Source organism: Culex pipiens, chromosome 2 (assembly GCF_016801865.2).
Source record: "Culex pipiens pallens isolate TS chromosome 2, TS_CPP_V2, whole genome shotgun sequence".
NCBI classification, from domain to species: domain Eukaryota; kingdom Metazoa; phylum Arthropoda; class Insecta; order Diptera; family Culicidae; genus Culex; species Culex pipiens.
In genome coordinates this window covers 128,333,592-128,342,430 of record NC_068938.1, presented here as the reverse complement: position 1 = coordinate 128,342,430, position 8,839 = coordinate 128,333,592, and positions in this window count along the sequence as shown.

Sequence of the window (8,839 nt, the reverse complement as noted above, 5' to 3'; positions counted from 1 at the left end):
TACAAAAATACAGAATACAAAAAAAACAAAAATACAAAAATACAAAAATACAAAAATACAAAAATACAAAAATACAAAAATACAAAATACAAAAATACAAAATGTTTTTTTTTTAGACGTTTTCGAATGAGTTCAAGTTATACTCCTTGATCGGAATGAAATCAAAACAAAGATTTTCCTATTTTTAAAGCTACTTGCTTCCTTTGAACAAATTTGCCCCTTAATCTGATGGATTTGCTCAATTTTTTTCCTCCTCTCTCTCACACTGAATTGTTCAAAAGCAACACCACGCAGCGAGCATCGCAGCGGAATCAATCCGAAATTAATTAGTTCGCTGGGAGCTTTTCTTTGGCTCCAACTTTGGCTCATTAATTCCGTGCGGCGCAGCTCGGGCAAGAAGTTGGAAAAACTTTCTGCATGTTGTAACTAATTTTTCACAATGTCTCCCGTCGGTCGGTCGACTTCCGCTTCTGACCTTGCCTCAACATTACATTTCTTTGCGCCTCTTGGCCGAGCTTGAATTGCAAGAAGTTGGTGGGAGGGTGGAAGCTAATTAATGCACAAGCGCCAACCCGTGGAAAAAGGGCAAATGTTTGGGTTTTCCTCTGTTGGCCACTTGGCCAAAGCCAAGAAAAAAAGGACAAGGACGGTGTGTGCGGCGAAAAGGAGGATTTAACATTCATGAAGTCTCTCGGCCGAGGAAAACGCCCCCAGAATTGGCGTTTTCCATTTTCGAGGTGGGCGGAAAATTCTGATTTCGGAAAATCTCAGCAAATTCCGTTTCAGCTAACAATGTGCCAGGGTCTAGTGTAAAGTGACACGTGAAAGGAGGCAACCGTGTGAAATTTTAACGGTGCCTTTCAGCACATTTTGTCACGAGACAACCCTATTTTAGCAGCCGTTGTGCAAATTCATGCTGGCTCACGACTTTTCACCACCACGCCTAGGCGATATTTGACACGGTGGATGAGCTGTGAATAGTCGTCAGCCAGCAGAATACCAGGTTCAGCATTTTCAGCACAGTGTCAAAGTGAAGAGCACACGAACGCGAATTTTACCGGGCACGATTTGCCACTTGACACTCCGTCACTTATTTTACACAGATGACACAGTCGGTCCTGAAGCGCAAAGTGTCAGTAACGTGCTCGTTGTGCTATACGCCATTCTAGTTGAAGTGTTACACAGGCCGTGCTTACAACCATAATCAGATGTTTGATGAAAAAAATATTACTGGAGCCTAAACATGAAATGAAAATGTGAATTTCGTCTTAAGGCTCTACCCCGGCCTGCATTCCTTGCTATCATATCTGGTTACAATGATTTAAACATAATATCTTCGATCTTCGTCATTTTGGTTATGCCTGTTACATTAAATCGGGACCATTTTACTTTAAAACTTGTTGAAACTTATTTTATAAGAGTATTAATTTCATGTTGACAAATTGTGTGAAAAAGTTATTTGAGAAAATTGAAACTTTCAAACAATTGACTAAAAATATGATCATTTGTGAAAATGTTAATAATCCCATGGAACAAATAACTTCAAATCTCACCAAATGCACCTGAGATGGCGCAGCTGAAGATAATGCTATTTCCGGCAATAGCTCATCTCTAAAACCGCAAACCTGGAATCCACTCACCTTTCAACTGAAATCACTGGTGACCAAAAATGATGATACCTTCATCTTCTTGTTCTTATTCCGTGTCCCACCCCACGTGCAGAACTTTCCCACACAGTCTGTCTCTCCCTGGCAGTAATGGCAGCCCATTCATTTCGCCAGGAGCGTCCTCGCAGCAGGTGGTCTCGAAAGGGTTTTGCAGCGAAAATCTCCCTCTCTCGAGGCGAATTTATTAAAAAGGTGCAAAAAGAATTACGACCATCCGGACGCAGATTTATTTGCTTTTTCCTGTGGACCCACCACCAACCGGGCCGTCGTCGGGCAAGCCGGATTCAGATCCGGATCGATGTCTGCTTTTTTTTGTCTCTGGCACACGTACCATGACAGGTGAGGCACAGATACAGTCAAATCTGGGCGGTTATGCTAGATTGCCAGAAAATTTTCCATCCGGATTTGGTGAACCCGAAATGGGTCGCACCTTGTTTATTGAATGATTTGGCCGCAGAAATCTGGCGCCAATTGTTTTTTCCGTCGGGCCGCAGTGTCACAGTTTTAAGTTTTGGCAGCTGATCGTTGGAATGTGCGAAACGGTGCAAAAAATCCACAGAGTAAACGTCATAAAGGATTTAAAATTTTCTGAATTTTATTTTCTTTTTTTATCATTGTCTATTTTTAAATAAAGATTCACAATAATGTATCAATTTTATCATTTATCAACTGTATCTTAGGCTTCATCCATAAAGTGCGAACGAAGTTGACTTTATAGCTGTCGGCCACCATTGCTAGTACCAACCACTAGTGTCTTCCTTTTTTATCTACAAGGACTTCGCCACCCTGGGCTCCTAAGTGTATGAAAGTATGGCACGGAGCGACGGCGCCGAATACCCATATTTACACAAAGAATCCATAAAGTACGTCACGCAAAAATCAGCCAAAATTTATCCTTTGTCCATCAATTCCTTATATCTCACGGCGTGTTTTCTAGAACAAACTTTTCAGGAAAAAATAGTCATCGCTACTTTAAAATGTGTCTTATTGGAAATTTTCTCAGCTTTCCAATGCTTCTTAGAGCGAAATGTTTCATCGGGAATTTTCTGAGATATCACTATTTTAAGTTTTTTGGTTTTAAATACCTTTATTATTTATTGGAAACTTTATACTAACAGTTCAGAAAACATAAAAAAAGTGTTTCAAGTGTCATTTACTCACCACAATGTGCAAAATAAGACAAGAAACAACTTTGTAGAAGGTTGCAAACCGCTAAACATTTTGAAAATGAAGTTTTAACCGAATTTTTGAATATATGGGATTTATTCAGAAATTAAAATCATAAAACAGTGTAAATATATATATTTTTTACAAGAATTTTTAGATTATTACATATTTTTGTGTACAAATATCACGTGTCTGATATGATTTAGCTTGTTCAACCGAAACACTGGCAGGTTTGTGATTGTTTATATTATTATTAAATTTTAATGGATAAATTTGATATTTTCTTAAGCAAACATCAACCAGGAACATAAATACAAATATGATTTAAAATCGAACATGTACTACATATTACTGTTGCAAGCTTCAAATTTCATATTTTCATAAGTATAAAATAAAGATAAAGTTTTATAAAATATTTTCTATTGAAAATGAACTTAAAAGTAGCAATAAAACTCGAGTCTTTCTCTTTTTTTTGTTAAACAAAAATTACAAAATATTATTAAATATTATTTTAACAAAAAAAAATCAAACAGGAACTTTCTTACCAAACTATTTGAGCAAAAATCAAGAAATATATTTTTTTTAAGATGAGATTGAAGATGAGAGTCTTATAAACTTCTAAAATATTGGTAATTCCTTGATCATTTAATACAACAAAACTAAAACAATCATTTTATACTGATAAAAAGTATTTCTCCTGAAGCTTGCAACAGTAGTTTGCAGTTTAATTTCGATTACTAAACATGATTTGTATCCATGCAACTGGTCAATGTTTGATTATGGACATAAAATATTTATTCATAAGAAACTTGCAATACCCTATCAATCTCAAACCTGTAAAAATTTCGGTTGTATCAGCTAAATCCAAGCTGAATCAGAGCAGACCGGTGTTATTTGTACACAACAATTATGTAATAATCTATTTGTTCTTGTAAAAATAATATTTTAATGCGGTATTATGATTTTAATTTCTGAATAAATCCCACATCTTCAAAAATTCGGTTAAAACTTCATTTTCAAAATGTTTAGCGGTTTGCAACCTTCTACTAAGTTGTTTCTTGTCTTATTTTGCACATTGTGGTGAGTAAATGACACATAATACACATCATTTGACAAGTTTCCAGGACTGTTATTTAAAAGTTTCCAATAAATGATTAAGGATTTTAAAACAAAAAACATAAAATAGTGATATCTCAGAAATTTCCCGATGAAACATTTCGCTCTTAGAAGCATTGGAAAGCTGAGAAAATTTCCTATAAGACACTTTTAAAAGTAGAGATGACTATTTTTTCTCCTTAATGTTGCCCAGAAAACACGCCGTGTATCTTATTATCCCATCATATCATTATTCATCAAAAGTGTTAAGAATATTTTCAAAAATCTCTTGAGTATGGATTTTCTGATCGATTTGCTGTTGATGTTGTTGATTCGTTGTTAATAATGATCAGGACTCTTGAAAAAGTTGTCAATTTCACAGAAACAGAAGTCTATAACTGATAATAATTAAAAATGCATTTTCCTGTGTTGACAGACATATTTAACAAGTTTGGACTCTTTTAAAAATATTTAGATATTAAGATCTAATGTACTATACCACAAAAAGTTATTTTTTCGCAAACAAAATTCTTCTGTGCTTACATTTTTTTAATGACTTAAGAGGCAGTTTTTGTAGATTTTGCTCGGTTTGTTCTTGAGGTCGTATCGAGTTGCTCCGATTTGGATGAAACTTTCAGCGTTTGTTTGTCCATACATGAGATGAACTCATGCCAAATATGAGCCCTCTACGACAAAGGGAAGTGGGGTGAAACGGGCATTGAAATTTATTATCAAAAAAACATGAAAAATCTTCCTTAAAACTTGATCAATTCATATTCTCTTAAGTGCATTCGAAAGGTCTTTTGAAGCACTTTAAAATGAACTATAGACATCCGAGATTGGTTTGACTTCTTCTCATAGCTTTGCAAATTACTGTTAAAAATTGATTTTTTTAAAACCCCAATATCTTTTTTCAACAGCCTCCAACACCCTTACTCCTATATGTCAAAAGTTAGGGAAATTCATGGCCTACAGTATTAACTTCAAACTATGTGTCCCGACTAGCCTTACTTCTCGGTGACCTAGAGTCCTCTTATTTGCAGTTTTATATGTCCATATAACTCCTGAAAATATCAGAACGATTGGGGAGATCCAAACGACGTCCCAAGTTTTTAAGATGAAAATTTTAATTTTCAGCAGCTTTTTTTTTGTCCCTGATTTTTTTGTGTTTTTGAAAGGGAGCAAAAAATTCATATAAATTTGCAATTGCCTAAATCCTATCGAAAAATTCTGAAAACTTCATAAATTTCATCTTAGTAGCAATGAAGATTGGACCTCTGGTTTTGAGATACAGCAGATATAAGAAAAACAAACAGGAAAATTTAAGTTCAAAATCTTACCCAAACAGCCAAATATTGATTAATATTTAAAATAATATTGTTAAGCCATCTTTTCAAATAACACAATTTGATTTTATCTTCATCCAATAAGTTGACATTTAACGCATTTTGAATAATTTGCTACAAACTGCTTTAAAAAATGCACAATAAAAAAGCTTCATCTAATCGAATCAACAGACTAACAATGTTGTGAATGAGAATGAAATCACATGGAATGCTAAAAGTGCTCTCTGCCGTCCCCAGTTTGTGGCAAAACATATCTGCCTGCATGGAATTGTTTACATTCCTGGCATATATTTGCAGAAAATCATGTCTATCATGCGCCATCACATTCACTGATAAAACCTCAGATAAAACGGCACGACACGTGTACTGTGTGCACATTATGGAGCTCTCTCCACAACGGAGCAAAACGAAATGTCAACTTTAATGGCATATGTAGAACATGTGCAACTTCCAACGAGGACGAATGTCACAAACCATGCAACTTTTCCTCTTTTTACCTACAGGACCAGGACACATCCTCTCGACGTTAAACGCTCTAAACAACATCTGCGTTTCGTGTACGGCGAACAGCATGTAGCTTTACATGGGAATATGAGGAAAAATCTCGTTTCCAGGCGCTTGATGCCGTTACACGGAAAGTGAGTGCACTTGTTTCTGGAGAGGCGCACCTTCATCTCCGACGCGGTACAATGATAACTTTTACCAAGTGGCCTCTCCTTTCGCACTCGTCGTCGTCGACGTCGGAGGAGGAGGGCCGCTCAACGATAACGTTTTTTGATGTGTTTAGAGAGGACCCGGCTTCGCTTTAACGCAACCGACAAAGAAGCGTCCTCATCAGGAACGAATAAAAGGGAAAACTCTTCCCCAAAAATATTCCACACAAATTTCACTCAAAACTTGGGTGGAAAATGCGGTTTTTGTGGTGATAAATTTTCCATTTTTATCACGTTTCATGTGCGGTTGACCAGCGCGTGAGTTGGGCCGAGACAAAAAAAAAGAACATCTACTGCCGACGTGGTGGTTTGTTGTTGGCCCATCACCCCTCACCCAAACACGTGTGCCCGTGGATGTGGCGTAAAAATTGTACTCGTGTCTGTTTGGGCATATGAAGGTTATGTGTGATTGGGTCATTTTGTGGCATGGTTACAACTTTACGACCATCGTGAGGAGAGGACGTGACGGTTTTGTAAATTAATATTTACTGGTAATGCAACTTAATCAAGCTCTTCCGTGATATTGTTGACAAATTTAATGGTGGTTCGATAATGATCATGTTAGGGTTCAGTAAAAAACTTGGGTTAAGGGGAGTTTTAAAAATGTTTAGAACTATCAATTTTTCAATCGTTTTTAAGTTTAAGTTTTAATGACACCTCACGGAATTTAAATCCAATTAAATTCATTCATTGAACTCAGTTAAAGCCAAGATAAAGCCTGATTTTATTCCAATGATTATGACAGTCACTTCCAGCAAAAACCAATTCCCCAACATTCGTCTATCTGATGTAAAGGTAAAGCCAACTGCTTTCTGAATAATGTAAAGATATTTTTAGCCCACACATATGAAATAAACTCCAACTCTGTAACCATAAAAGAAAATTATTTCCCTTCACGACCATCCTCTTGTTTCAACTGAGCAAGACTGGTCTTTCTATCATCTCCTCACGTGATGTCCCAGTCAAACCCCAATTCCTTCGACTTAGCAGGTCACTGGCGTTTCTTCCTCGTTGCAAGGCACAGTCGTTTCCAATGAAACACAAAACCCCAAGTTCTTCATTTTATTCTTAGCCAAAACGCAGCCCTGCGTTGATAATGGCAGCAATAATGTGGAAAATTTCAGCCATCCAACTCTCCCCAAAGAAATAAAAAGGAATAAAAGATGTACATTTGTTTCGCTCAAACCTTCCCCCCCCCCTCGTCTAAGGAGTCTTGACTACCCTTGGTGAGGGGTTGGAAAATGGCGACGGCCAGCGCTGTAAAAGAGTCACTTTTCACCGTTGATGGTTTGCCGTTTTTCTTCGCGCAGACAGACGGGAAGTTCATCCTCCAAGGTGCTCCCCAAGGATCGCACTTTAGGCCTCCCCTGCTTCTTCCTCTCGTTGGAGTCATCATTGGAAACAAAACAAAAAAGAAAAAAGATTTTCCGAGAAGCTCAATTTGCACCAGGCTTACCAGGGGGGAGGGGGGAGAAGTGTGACTTGTTTCTGCCTTCTGAAACAAGACAACAGCGGGAAGTGAAACGATAAAAGTTGATAACGAGTAGGACTAGGTGATATAAAAATTGCGAATTTATTACGATTCGTGGAAGCAGGAAGTTTCTCAATTTCTGCTGTTAGAAGCAGGAGATTGGGATTGAGCATCTCTTGGGATGGTGTTTGTTTACTGCGTTGGAAAAATTCTACATTTTGGCAGTTTAGTATTAAGTAAATCTTTTTTACACTAAACTTCTGATTTAAATTTGGTAAGATTTTTTTTAATTTTCCTGAAAATTATGTTTTGCCCTCTAATTTTTTAAGACAGTGCACAGTGGTCCAGATCGCAAAATTAAGTCACCCGCTGAATCTGAAACGCCCTCAGAATTGAGCCAGAATGTCAAAAAATCGATTTTGGTCATATTTTGGGTTTTTATGTTAAATTATAACTGAAATCCAAAATATGACCAAAAATCGTGAACAAATTTTCTGAACAATTTGATATCTACAGCAATAATTCCTTAGGATCACCATTTTTATTCGGATAACTTTTTAATTTGTTAATTTGTTAATTTGTTAATTTGTTAATTTGTTAATTTGTTAATTTGTTAATTTGTTAATTTGTTAATTTGTTAATTTGTTAATTTGTTAATTTGTTAATTTGTTAATTTGTTAATTTGTTAATTTGTTAATTTGTTAATTTGTTAATTTGTTAATTTGTTAATTTGTTAATTTGTTAATTTGTTAATTTGTTAATTTGTTAATTTGTTAATTTGTTAATTTGTTAATTTGTTAATTTGTTAATTTGTTAATTTGTTAATTTGTTAATTTGTTAATTTGTTAATTTGTTAATTTGTTAATTTGTTAATTTGTTAATTTGTTAATTTGTTAATTTGTTAATTTGTTAATTTGTTAATTTGTTAATTTGTTAATTTGTTAATTTGTTAATTTGTTAATTTGTTAATTTGTTAATTTGTTAATTTGTTAATTTGTTAATTTGTTAATTTGTTAATTTGTTAATTTGTTAATTTGTTAATTTGTTAATTTGTTAATTTGTTAATTTGTTAATTTGTTAATTTGTTAATTTGTTAATTTGTTAATTTGTTAATTTGTTAATTTGTTAATTTGTTAATTTGTTAATTTGTTAATTTGTTAATTTGTTAATTTGTTAATTTGTTAATTTGTTAATTTGTTAATTTGTTAATTTGTTAATTTGTTAATTTGTTAATTTGTTAATTTGTTAATTTGTTAATTTGTTAATTTGTTAATTTGTTAATTTGTTAATTTGTTAATTTGTTAATTTGTTAATTTGTTAATTTGTTAATTTGTTAATTTGTTAATTTGTTAATTTGTTAATTTGTTAATTTGTTAATTT